This window comes from Oratosquilla oratoria, chromosome 19 (genome assembly GCF_046742065.1).
Source record: "Oratosquilla oratoria isolate Oo_2021 chromosome 19, ASM4674206v1, whole genome shotgun sequence".
NCBI lineage: Eukaryota > Metazoa > Arthropoda > Malacostraca > Stomatopoda > Squillidae > Oratosquilla > Oratosquilla oratoria.
Window position 1 is genome coordinate 23,798,360 of NC_134795.1, and position 15,000 is coordinate 23,813,359.

Genomic DNA, 15,000 nt, shown 5'->3' on the forward strand with positions numbered 1-15,000 from the left:
ATATATATATATATATATATACAAATATATACATATATATATACATGTATACATATATATACATATATACGTACATTATATATATATACATATATATACAAATATATATATACAAGTCTATCTATCTGTATATATATATATATATATATTATATATATAAAAATATGTATATATATATACAAATATATCCATATATACAAATATACACACACACATATATATATATATATATATATACATATTATATATATATACATATATACATATACATATACATATATATACATATATATATATGCATATATATTATATATATATAGATATATATATATATATATATATAGATATAAATTCTATATGTGTGTGTGTGTGTGTGTGTGTGTGTGTGTGTGTGTGTGTGTATGTGTGTGTGTGTGTGTGTGTGTGTGTGCGCGTGTGTGTGTGCGTGTGTGTGTATACAGACAAGCATATGCTTCTTGAATGAAAACAAGAACATATTTTTGGTTATTTTATTGAGTATTCTATATACAACCCCCAATTTCCTTGCTCGTTCGATGAATTTACATAGTAATTGTCCAGTGGTTATCAACGTTTGCGAACTAGTTAGTGCTATCTTCTGGTCAGTGTTGTGCATCAGGTGCCGGGCGTTTTATTATAAATGAATTGAATAGTAGGGGTCATAGAGAATGGTTGTGTGGAGTGGTCATTGCTGATAGGCTGCCTCGGGTCAATGGGAGAGCTCGGAGGAAGGTTAACTCTATCGGTTAGGTCTTTGCGAGTGGGGCTCGCTGGCTTTCTCGTCGTCAATTGTCTTACAGGCGGCTATGCTCGGAGATCCTCAATCTGGACATTTATGGTATGTCTGGCATGAATTCAGAAGGTTTCAAGAAGAGGAACTGAAGAGGATCCTGTCATTTGTCTATCATGGTTGACAAGAGAGAGAGGATGAATAAATAGATAGATAGATAGATATAGAGAGAAAGAGAGACGGAGAGAGAGAGAGAGAGAGAGAGAGAGAGAGAGAGAGAGAGAGAGAGAGAGAGAGAGAGAGAGAGAGAGAGAGAGAGAGTATTAAGTGTTGTTTATGACATATAAAAACACGAAAAATCTCATGATAGTTACTCTACTCATTAGTAACCTCTGCAGTCTAGTCCCTTCCTATCACCGTTAAAAAAAAAAAAAAAAAAAAAACAGGCATTTATTTCTCCAGTCCAGGATGAGACTACTACTTCACTTGAATAAAACCACCTGTCATCTCTAATCAGAACGGAATATGTAAGGCGTCTCGCCGGCTTTGGGAAAAAAAAAAAAAAAAGCGAACCACCTCGACATCTCTGCCGCTCCGGAACCGGGTTTCTTCGCCTGGGTTTTCCGTGCAGAGTCGACGTGTATGTCGAGTTATGCGACGGCTACCCTCATATTTCCCCCCCTCGTTTAACGACAGCGATATTAAACCCCAGTCTCCCTTCCCGGAAGCATACGGTTCTAACTAAACTAAATAGAAGTATCTGGCAGAGCGTAGTTCCTAGAAGACGTGCTGGAGATGAATCTAAATAGCTGTCATACCTTTTCAACCAATAAAATCGCAGAAAAGTTCTTTTGGGGTAAAAGAAATTGGTTCACAAATAAACATCCGTAGGCAGAATTAAATATAATAATGAGTTAGATTTTCTGTCTTTGGCTGTAAGACTTTGTCTATAGTTGACTATATTAAAGTGAGTAAAGTGTTCACGTTTTAGACAGTTCAAGAAATAGTCTTCAATGTTTAACTAATAAACGAAGTGTAGGCGGCTTTTACTTAAATTCGCTACCTAGTTCATACATAAAAAAATAAATAAATAACTTAGCCTTAACTAGAAAAAAATATTCTGGTTTTGTCTCTTTGTAGCAAATACTGTTTGATATTGGCCAGAATAAGAAGTATACATTATATAATATCACCCTAATATTTTCTTACTCTGAAGTGGGCATCTGAGAACATAAAAACAGGGAAATGAACATACATACATACATATATACATGCACAGCATGCACGCATACATACATACATACATACATACATACATACATACATACATACATACATACATACATACATACATACATACATGCATGCATACACGCATACATACATGCATGTACGCATACATACATATTGTCACGGCTCATCTCCACCTATAACAAGTGAATTAATAAGAGACTTGGAAGGACAACACATTGATAGCACTGCCTCCTCTCTTAATGGTAAATGGACAAGATATTTATCATTAGTATATTAAGTACATAAACACACATCTATTGAGGATAGGCAAAGTTATACATATAATTATTTTCATATAAAGAACATAAAAAGTATATATTCTCATTAAATGCAATATAATCCTCCAGTTTAGTAAAGTAAGAGACTCACACGTATAAGATAGAATAAAATAATATTATCACTACGATCATTCCATAGATTTACCTTCTGATCTCCACATTATTCTTCATATTAAATTGAAATAAACAAATTTATTAACATTACTAAACAAACTTAAATTAATCAGCACACATATAAAGAATTAGATATTGTATTAATATTAAAGAAAGACTTCCCCAATAATATGACTGGAATGGCATGATATGCATATACATGGTATATCAATTTTATCATGGAATATCTGTTTCATCTCAAGTATTATCAAGATTAAAATGAACATCTAACACAACACAATTTCCAAGCTTACATACCTCATTGGAGTGCTCTCTCTAGAACAGCATTTTCCCTTTTATTATTGTTTCTAAACATGCCACATTCAAACATGTAATATGAATCCCCATTAGACTAACATGAGACACATGTAACTCGTTCACCTGTAAGAGGGAAAAGGAAATTTATGTTTTTGTTAATTCGGATCGACATCAAAACAAGTTCCAACAATGTATCTGTCGATATATATACATACATATATATATATATATATATATATATATTTATATATATATATATATGTCGTAAACATAAACCATACATTATTCATACATCACAAAAAATTAAAAGCAAATACACCCTTGAATTTTCATATACTATTTAGAATGTAACACTCTAAAATATATGACATATACGCAATTAAGATCATCTTTTGAAATGCTTGGTTTTCCTCTTTCGCTACGCATCAGATACGCATGCGTGAATGAAAGAAAATGGAAAACACTATAGGGGTGACTAAAACTATCATACACAATATGGTAACAAAACATAATTACTTACATACATGCATACATAGATACATACATACATACATACATACATACATACATACATACATACATACATACATACATACATACATATATACATATGTATGTAAAGACAGACAAATATGGAGGTGAGGTGGCAAAATGAAACGTTAAGGCTAGAGTATGGAGCTTTATTCAGAACCAGACGTTTCGACCTCTTGGGCCTTCCTCAGTGGACTGAATACAGAATAAAAATCAAAGTCCGTCAACAGCTTACATGGTGATCTGACGACCCTGCGTGACCTCACCCCGGTCACGTTGTCCCCCCACACTCGCCGACCGCCAGTTGTGCGGACGTTTGAGCCCAGGACATAAACCCCTTACGAGAATTTGTGGTTTTCTCGGTAGCAATGTGTGCCGCCTCCAAAGCGGCACACATCCGGCACTCCGGCACTTCAAGGCTTAGAAGTGAAGGAGTTTTTTCACAGGAAGAAGATATCAAAGTGCGTCACTCAGCTTAAATTCCTAAGAAGATGCATCGAAGAACAGGTGCTTCCAAAATCTGCCCCGAAGCAACTACGAAGTGAATTAGTTCCTTTTAGTGAAAGTGCACGAATGTACCTCGAAGAAGCGTGTGAGGTTTTGTCATACAAAATTATTGAATTTAAAGAGCAGTGTCGTCCCTTCTGCCTTTCACGTCGACAACACGAAAAATTGGATAATTTTACTGAATCCCAGGTCAATAGATTTCAAAGAAAATTAGAAGAACTATATGATGAAAGTGAATGGAAGAACGCGGGAAAACCAGGAATAGTGAACAATCTGTCGAGTAAACAGTTATCTAAATCAGAAAAGGAAGCTCTTTCTCTTGGTTTGAAATTTGATACAGGTATTAAAAAGTATAACTATGTGGAACAAGTGTGCCGTAATTACAGATGGACTGACGAAGACACGGAGAAAGGTTTTATTCAAGGTGTGATAGTATGTTGCTTAGCAGCAGCAGACCAACAACCCAATGCTTTACCAACAAGATACATATCTGCCCTCAAAAATCTGGGAGAAGACAAGGATTTAGTGATCACACAAGCGGACAAAGGTGGGGGAATTGTCGTTATGGATAAAACCGATTATGACAAGAAAATGTTAGATCTGCTCGAAGATGAAAATACTTACAAAAAACAAAATAGCGGATTCGCAAAAGGAAAGGCGATGGAATTTAATAAGGCAGCGAGGCGCATCTTAAACAAAACTACAAAAGGTAAGAAATTAGTAAGCTTGTTAGAAGAAACACCGCGACCCCCACACATGAGAGGCTTACCCAAAACACACAAACCAAATATACCCATGAGACCCATAACATCGGGAATAGGGTCAGCTCCACACAAAATTGCCAAAATATTAGCGAAACCCCTTACAAAAACATTAGGTACCATCAGTGATGCACACCTCAAGAACTCATCTGATTTATTAAATAGACTTAGAGGTATGGACCTAACTGGCAAAAAACTAGCCAGCTTTGATATTCAAGCTTTATTCACAAATGTATCCACCAAAGAAGCGTTAAAAGCAGTAAAAAAAGTTGTTAAAGATCTGAGTGAGAATGAGCTGCCAGTAGCCAAGAGAGACTTCATCGATTTGGTTTCTCTATGTGTCAACTTCGGCCCCGTCATGGTATGTTTATATTTAGAAGAATTAGAAAGTACCAGTTACATCAAACTCATGGGTAAAGATACACATTGGTGGCGATACGTCGATGACATTCTAGTAGTGGTACCCGAGTTCATCAATTTAAGACAGAAATTAACCTAATTAAATAACACAGAACAGAAAATACAATTTACATTCGAAGAAGAAATAAACGACGAAATTTCTTTTTTGGATACTATTATAAAGAAAACAGAAAACGGAATAAAATTCAAAGTATACAGAAAGCCAACAAGCCGAGAAGATTACATTCATTTTTATTCAGCTCACAGTACTAGTCAAATCAGGAATAATAATCGGATTCATGTTAAGAGCCCTAAGGATATGCAGCAAAGAATGTTTACAGGATGAGCCTAACCATATCTTTAAAACCTTCCAAGAATTAGCATATCCTTTGGGCTTTCTTATAAAATTAAAACACAAAGCCATCAAAATTATGAAAAGGAGCTCAACTGCTACAGATAACAGCACCAGCAAAGACAAAATATTTATTTCAGTTCCTAACTCTAGATACGCACCATTAATTAGTAATTTTTTAAAGAACACCAGAATAAATTTAGTAACATCAGCGGGGAAGAGAATTGGTGAGTTTACCAGAAATACGGAAATTTTGCAAGAAAATAAAAGTGTTGTTTACAGAATTCCTTGTACAGGTTGTGAGAAAGTTTATATCGGTGAGACAGGACGCGGCATGGACAAAAGATTAGAAGAACACAAGAGGGATGTGAAACATCACAGAACATCAAATGCCCTAGTAGTTCACATCGATGAAGAAAATCATTTGCCAAACTGGAAGGAAGCCCACGTTCTACATAGGAAAATGGGAAAAAAGAAAAGGAAAGCTTTGGAGGCGGCACACATAGTTACCGAGAAAACCACAAATTCTCGTAAGGGGTTTATGTCCTGGGCTCAAACGTCCGCACAACTGGCGGTCGGCGAGTGTGGGGGGACAACGTGACCGGGGTGAGGTCACGCAGGGTCGTCAGATCACCATGTAAGCTGTTGACGGACTTTGATTTTTATTCTGTATTCAGTCCACTGAGGAAGGCCCAAGAGGTCGAAACGTCTGGTTCTGAATAAAGCTCCATACTCTAGCCTTAACGTTTCATTTTGCCACCTCACCTCCATATATACATATGTGCATACATACATACACACATACATTATATACACATACATACATATATATACATACACACATTACATAATATACGGTATATATATATATGTATATATATATATATATATATATATATGTGTGTGTGTGTGTGTGTGTGTGTGTGTGTGTGTGTGTGTGTATTTACCTAGTTTACCTAGTTGTAATATACGGGAGGGGAGCTATGCTCGTAGTGACCCGTCTTTGTATCTCTCCGTATCAAGTTTTATCTTAAAATCTTGTATAGTGTTAGCACATACTGTTTTGTTGTCTAATTTGTTCCATGTATTTATCGCTCTGTGTGGGAAACTGTTCCTTTTCAAATATTTTCTATAACTATCCTTTTTCAATTTTTTTCCGTGTCCTCTTGTTTTACCGTTGTCCCATATTAATAGGTCGTTCCTGTCTAAAACTTCCATTCCTTTCATTATTCTGTAGATAGTTAGCAAATCTCCTCTTTCTCTTCTTTGTTCCAGAGTTGGCAGGTTCAATTTGGATAGTCTTTGCTCATATGTTAGTTCGGCGAGTGTCGGTGCTAGTTTTGTTTTCGCTCTTTGTAATCTTTCTAGTTTCTTAATATTCTTTTTGGTACTGGGTGTCCAAAGTGATGCTGCGTACTCGAGTTTTGGTCTTATTAGTGTAGTATTTTCCTTATCATTTCTTCGTCCATATAGGTGTGTGTGTGTGTGTGTGTGTGTGTGTTATACACATATTATACATAAATACATATATACATATTTATATTTATATATTCATCTATTTCTTTTACCTCTTCATTAATTCATTTAGCTTTGTTATAACTCTAAATCTTTTATATAAAATATTTTCATTTTTGTCTCTTGTCCTCACCTCAGCTGCAGAAACTCACTGTCTTTGGGCAAAAAAAATATAAAAAGTACTGTAATATACGTCATCAAGTAGAAATCCTTCATGCTTCGTCTAATGTTCCCTCACTTTCTATTATTTCTCATGTTTGCATTTCCCCTTTATTTTCAAACGAGTTCCATTTTTTTTATCCTACTCGCCCTCCCTTTGTTCTTGTTGATCTGCATTATTCCATTTTCGTTATGTATTCTATCCTCTCAAACTCTCGTTATCGTCCTTGCAAACTCTCAAACTTGTTTTAATAGAATACTTTTGATTTTCTCAACAAAGATGTCCTCCTCTGAGTTGAATAAAATCGTCTAGGACTGAGAAAGCTATATTCCTAAGCGTTACAGATTCGTTACAACTGTCCTTACATAGTCAACTGCAATAGGTAAACCTATGGTAAAGGTTATATATAGTCACTATGCCCATCTTCACCTTTGATAAAGATTGTACATATCCACTACACTCGTCTTTACACAACGAAAAATGTCTCCAAGATAATAAAGCCAGTTAAGACCATGTGGAAAAGATATTCTAACCTTGACATGTTCGACATAATTGTTCTAGTTATTTTCATGTTTACTTTTGTCTTTTTTATTATCTGGACTTCCCTATAACTGAATAAAATTGTTTGATGTCATCGTGGCATAGCAGTAGTCCGTGTGTACAGCTGTTGGATCAAAGTCGAGTTCGTAAGATCAAATTGTGGAAGAAAAATAGTTTCGGATTCACTTCACTTTGTCTCTGAGTTCTTATCCTGATGAGGAGTAGTTCAGGGAATCTTCCCCACAATCTTGGAGGCTCTTCAACTCATCATTAGATAAGCTTTCATGGATCACCTTAAGAGTTGTCACCCAAGCCTTCGGCAGAGTGATAATTCTTCAGATGTGATTTTCTGGGGTGACAGTTCCTCAGGTGGGCTATCCTAGGATTACGATTCATAACCTAACATAACCTAATCTAGCATAACCTAACCTTACCTAACCTTACCTAACCTTACCTAACCTTACCTAACCTTACCTAACCTTACCTAACCTTACCTAACCTTACCTAACCTTACCTAACCTTACCTAACCTAACCTTACCTAACCTAACCTAACCTTACCTAACCTAACCTTACCTAACCTAACCTTACCTAACCTAACCTTACCTAACCTAACCTTACCTAACCTAACCTTACCTAACCTTACCTAACCTAACCTTACCTAACCTAACCTTACCTAACCTAACCTAACCTTACCTAACCTAACCTTACCTAACCTAACCTCACTTAACCTAACTAAAACGGGGTGACGATTCTTCAGGTGTTGCTGGCTGGGGTGACAATTCTTCAAGTGGGCTATCCTGGGGTGATGTTTCTTCATTTGGACAGTTTGACCCATTTCCAGCAACTAGACGTTCCGGGATCTAAGACTATTTACCTTTTCTAGTGGGGGTAGTGGGCTCCAACCGCATACATACAAACATGTATGTACCTATGTATAACACATTATGTATATAAACACGTGTACTATTTTCTTTCTGCATATCATGCACTATTCATACCATTCATCCCCTTAGAGTAAAACAAAACACTCCCAAACTGAACTCAGACTCCTCACTACTATGAAAACGACTCCAAGACTTTACTCCCTGAAAATGAATGTCAGAGTCTTATTCTTCTTAAAACTGAAAACTCTATCTGATAATTCTCTCTGCCTTCCCTCAACACTCTCTTCCGACTTGCCAACTGCCATTTTTCCTCTGCTCGAGGGTTCCTACCCTCCTCCCATTACCATAATTTTCCTACTGGAAAATATTGGAATAATCTATATATCCCACCATATTTCCTCGATCTCCTTCGGAACTCAAACTTCGGGTTTTCGAAGTAGGGGCGAGGGCTTAACAAAGGTGATATTTATTCAGAGGTTTGAATTATTAATCTTCCTTGTAGTCAAGGTCATAGGTGCTTTTGTTGCCTCTCACCAGGGGATTTTTTTGGCGTCAAGAACACCGTGGTTAAGGAAGAAATCTTTATTGGGCTAACCCAGAGGTTCCCAAACTTGACCATACCAAGGACCCCCAGATACGATGAGTCCCAGCCGAGGGCCCCCCAACCAAACAAAAATTATCAATACCATACCGGGATACCCAGTATTATCCAGTACAATGTAGTACATTTGATATTTACTTATTGCTGCACATCGCATAAATAAAAAAAATGATGATAGAGAAGCAGTGATATATTAGTCGCTAACCTACGTACTTTCAATTCTGGTAGATGATATGGGCTTCACTTTCATTGCTTGGAGCCCTGGATCAGCAAGATGTGATCTGTGGAGCCCTAGTGGGCTACAGATTCCCCCAACTGGGGCTACAAATCATAACGCAGTACCTAACATTTGCTAAATAAAATATCAAATCCAATGTCAAATTGATCTAAAGGAAGCCTAACAACAGCGTCATCACGTCAAAATCCGCCAATATGACGTCATAGCTGTAATTCATAAACCTTTACAGATTCTGCAAACAATCCATGGTCCCATAATAACGGAATGATTGACGTTAAACAAACATGTACATATTTTTTTAGATAATAAATTTTGCAGTCTTAATCGGAGTTTCAAAGAAATTGTAAGATACCATGGTGTAAGCTAGACGTTACTTCCTGGAATCAGTTTCGGGGAACATGATGAAAACATTGGCAACTTGAGACATTTTGGTCGGTCCATAACGAATGTGTACATGTGTGTGTGTGTGTGTGTGTGTGTGTGTGTGTGTGTGTGTGTGTGTGTGTGTGTGTGTGTGTGTAAGTGAGTGAGTGAGTGAGTGAGTGAGTGAGTGAGTGAGTGAGTGTGTGTGTGTGTGTGTGTGTGTGTGTGTGTGTGTGTGTGTGTGTGTGTGTGTGTATTCACCTTGGTCTTTGGATCACGTGCTGGGCTCGTGATCGACAGCTATTTCCCTCCCGGAAGAGAGCTCAGAGCTCGTATGACCGATCTATGGGTAATGCTGTGACCTTACACGCACACACACAGACACACCCAAATCCCCGCCGACGAGAGTTGGAGTAGCGACTTGAAGCGCAGCGATACTGAAATAATTTCAGCCCTGGGCAGGATTCGAACCCGGACCGCCGTAGTGACAGTCGGAGACTCTACCAACCGCGCCACCGAGTGTGTGTGTGTGTGTGTGTGTGTGTGTGTGTGTGTGTGTGTGTGTGTGTGTGTGTGTGTGTGTGTGTGTGTGTGTGTGTGTGTGTGCGTGTGTGTGTGTGTGTGTGTGTGTGTGTGTGTGTGTGTGCGTGTATGTGTGTGTGTGTGTGTGTGTGTGTGTGTGTGTGTGTGTGTGTGTGTGTGTGTGTGTGTGTGTGTGTGTGTGTGTGTGTGTGTGTGTGTGTGTGTGCGTGTGAGTGAGTGAGTGAGTGAGTGAGTGAGTGAGTGTGTGTGTGTGTGTGTGTGTGTGTGTGTGTGTGTGTATTCACCTTGGTCTTTGGATCACGTGCTGGGCTCGTGATAGACAGCTATTTCCCTCCCGGAAGAGAGCTCAGAGCTCGTATGACCGATCTATGGGTAATGCTGTGACCTTACACGCACACACACAGACACACCCAAATCCCCGCCGACGAGAGTTGGAGTAGCGACTTGAAGCGCAGCGATACTGAAATAATTTCAGCCCTGGGCAGGATTCGAACCCGGACCGCCGTAGTGACAGTCGGAGACTCTACCAACCGCGCCACCGAGTGTGTGTGTGTGTGTGTGTGTGTGTGTGTGTGTGTGTGCGTGTGTGTGTGTGTGTGTGTGTGTGTGTGTGTGTGTGTGCGCGTGTGTGCGTGTGTGCGTGTGTGTGTGTGTGTGTGTGTGTGTGTGTGTGTGTGTGTGCGTGTGTGTGTGTGTGTGTGTGTGTGTGTGTGTGTGTGTGTGTGTGTGTGTGTGTGTGTGTGAAGAGAGAGAGAGAGAGAGAGAGAGAGAGAGAGAGAGAGAGAGAGAGAGAGAGAGAGAGAGAGAGAGAGAGAGAGAGAGAGAGAGAGAGAGAGAGGGGGGAGGGGGGGGACGATGGAGAGGAAGAGGAAAAACGCGGGTAGTAGGTCATCAGATAATCTCAGCTTTTATAGCCGGGCCATAACTTTGAGTTGAAAACCTAATTATGATGGTTTTAATTGAATTGGATTAATTAAGAACCCCAGAGGTTTGTTGCGGCGGATTCAGTGAGAATGCTCACCACCTTATGGATTTCACTTAAAGACCTTCATTATGGAGACCACAGATTTCGCTTTTTATCTTAACTAAAAAATTATTTTATAAAGATTAGGGACCCAAAAATCTTGTCTGAAACAGACCGAGATCAATCGTCACCACATGTACAGGTAATTTGCTATCTTTGTCGTATGATAGAGGCACTTATTAGGGAGTAAAAATGGCTTCTAATTACGTCACCGAGTTGACGATTTAATTAATTTTTCCCTTATATTTTTGTTATTAAGAAATGTTGTTCACATAAACACGAGTGATGCCACGTGAGCTACGATGCTTTTCTATAATGCCCTGGGCTCGGCATTGGTAGGTAATTTTTCTCACGCAGGTCGTATGATTTGATCTAATATTAATCCTGAAACCTTATATATACAATGAATTCACACAAAACACAAAAGGTAAAATCACGTACTCAGACACACAACACACACAACATTCACACACACACACAGACACACACACACACACACACACACACACACACACACACACACACACACACACACACACACACACACACACACACACACACACACACACACACACACACGCAAGCACACACAAACAAATGCGCACACACACGCACACACACACACACACACACATACACACACACACACACACACACACACACACACACACATACACACACTCACTCACACACTCACAAACATGCACACACAAGCACGGACACACACACACACACACACACACACACACACACACACACACACACACAGACACACACACACACAAAACACGTACAAACATGCGTATCTGCATATTTGTGCCTGTATGTGTATAAACCAGTTAATGCTCTATCCGTTTCTGTCTCACTTCTCTTTTTACTCTGGCTGCAAGTTAAAGAGGAACTACGGGATAAATTGTCCAGTTTTTTCATTCAATAATTTATCAAAAGAAAAAGAAAAAGAAATTAGCGCCAGCATATAATTTTCAAAGTGGTATCATAATTTCATTAAATTTATAACTAGATTAAAACCCATTATACATTCACACTGATTCTTAGAAGTAAGCAAACTTCGATTAGAATGAAACCAGGAGTCACGTAACTATCAACAACTGAATTAAAAGGGCAAACCTCTACTCCTTATTCTTTCCCAGCCTCTGCATCACGTCTTTTACAAGCTCCCAACCCGACTCACAGAAAGACGGAGTAAAGTGAGAGAGGGATGAAAAGGAGGAATCAAGGTGGGAAGATAAAAAAAGGAACAAGTGTGCGAGAGAAGAGGAATATAGTATATATATATATATGTGCGTGTATACATATATACATATATATATAATATATATATATAATATATATATATATATATATAAAAGATTGAAGGTGAAAGAAGTAGACGAGGAGTAATGGGAGAATTTCACGCCTTAACGTTTCGATCCGCAGGGTCTTGATCACAAAGCTGCGGGTCGAAACATTACGGCGAGAAATTCTCCCATATCTCCTCGTGTACTTATTTCACCTTCAATCTTATTTGTCATAATATATATAGATATATCTATATATATATATATATATATATATATATATATATATATATATATATATATATATATATAATGTGTGTGTGTGTGTATTTATATATGCATATATATATATATATATATATGTACATATATATATATATGTATATATATATATATATATATATATACATATATGTATATATACATATATATATATATATATATATATATATATATATATGTGTGTGTGTGTGTGTGTGTGTGTGTGTGTGTGTGTGTGTGTGTGTGTGTGTGTGTGTGTGTGTGTGTGTGCGTGCGTGTGTGTGTGTGTGTGCATTTCCCTAGTTATATTTTACGGGAAGGGGAGCTATTTTCGTGGTGTCCTGTCTTCATATCTCGTTTTATCTAGACTGTTTTTTAATTCGTGTATTGTTCCAAACGTCTATTACTCTGGGGGGAAAGCTGTTTTTTCAGGTCTCTTCTATAACTGTCTTTCTTGATTTTCTTTCCGTGTCCTCTTGTATTTCTACTATCCCATTTTATTATATCATCTCTATCAATAGTTTCTATTCCTTTCATGATTCTGTAAATAGTTATAAAGTCTCCTCTCTCTCTTCTTTGCTCTAATGTTTGTAGCTCAAGTTTTGCTAGTCTCTCTTCATGTGATAGTTCTGAGTGTTGTGGCCAATTTCGTAATTGCTCTTTGTATTCTTTCAAGTTTTGTTATACATGTTTTATACGTGGTGATCACGTCGTCGCTGCATATTCCAATCTTGGCCTTATCAAAGTGACTGGTATTTTCTTCACCATTTCTTCCTCCAGGTATGTAAGTGCCACTTTGATTATTCTTTATAAATTATAAGTTTCTCCAAAAATTTTGTTTGTATGTTTCTCAGGGGACATATTATTCATAATAATGACTTCCAGGACTTTCTCATTTTCTACTTTTTTAATTTCATCTTCTCCCAACTTATACGATCCCAATATTCTTTTTTTACTTCTTCCAAACTCCATTATACTACACTTTTTAATATTGAATTCCATCTCCCACTTCCTACTCCATTTTCATACTTTATTGTGTAGCGACTCACAATCTTCTTCAATGTTCATTTTTTTTCAACAATTTTGCATCATCCACAAAGAGGCTCATATAGCTTTCAATTTCTTTATCCATATCATTAATATATATAGCAAACATTATTGGGGCCAGAAATGTTCCCTGTGGAACTCCACTTATCACTTCATCTCAATTAGAGTGTTTGCCTCCTATCACCACTCATTTTTCTTTCATGCAAGAATTCTTCCATCCACTTCAACAGTTTGCCCTGTATTCCTTCTGCTGTTTCTAATTTCTTAGGCAACTTCTTATATGGCACCTTATCAAAAACTTTTTTCAGGTCTAGAAATGCACAATCAGCTTATCCATCTCTTTCTTGTATTACAGCTATTAGCCTTAGATAGACACACATTAAGTTTGTGACGCATGCTCGTCCTTGTCTAAATCCAAATTGCCTTGGATTTAGTACTTTTTTTCCAAATGCCTTACCCATCTAGTTTTGATCATTCTTTCACAAATTTTAGCTATCATACTTGTAAGAGAGACCGGTCTATAGTTGGTAGTCTTCCTTGTTTCCCCTTTATGTATTGGTACTATATTGGCTCTTTTCCAATCTTCTGGAACTTTTCCTTCTTTCAATGAACTGGTTATTAGACTATGTATTTTGTCTGCTAGTTCATTTCTGCATTCTCTCAAAATTCAGTTTGCCATTTCATCTGATCCATGCGATTTTCTGACATCAAGATTACTCAAGTGATTCATTATTTCATTCTTTAATACTTCTATCTCTTTCATAGGGGGAATTTTCTCCTCCCATTCGATATCTCTAGGTTGTATGTTCTTCCTCGTAAACACCGACTTAAAATGCTTGTTCGTAATTTCTGCCATTTCTATTTCCTCTGTGTATTCAACTCCTCCTTGTCGTAGTTTCTCTAATTCTTGTTTTTTTCAGTTTCTTGTTTACAAATCTGTAAAATAGTTTTGGTTGATCTGTACATTTTTCTATGACATCTTTTTCGTATTTTCTCTTGTCTTCTCTGCACACTTGTACATATTCATTTCTATAACTAGTATATGTTTTCCATTTTCAGGTTGTCTTTTTTTTATACAAGCTTTATCACTTTTGTCTTTTAACTCCCTACATCTTTTGTTGTTCCAACGCTTTACATGTTATTTTTCTTGCTTTGTCTTGGAACATACTTTTCCACTCCTTATCTATAAATTTTTGTCAAAATATTCCATTTCTCTTCTACTGTTGTGTCCTCCTTGTGTATCCT

General features: G+C 37.4%; 1 long non-coding RNA gene across 1 annotated transcript in view; it reads right to left on the bottom strand.

Moving 5' to 3' along the window:
• Positions 1-2,736: 2,736 nt before the first annotated feature.
• The window catches only part of LOC143035520 (uncharacterized), a 405,305-nt gene continuing 393,041 nt past the window's right edge, over positions 2,737-15,000 (bottom strand). The window contains exon 4 of the long non-coding RNA XR_012967321.1: positions 2,737-2,853. This is a non-coding gene — a long non-coding RNA (uncharacterized LOC143035520). The remainder of the gene's footprint in view (positions 2,854-15,000) is intronic.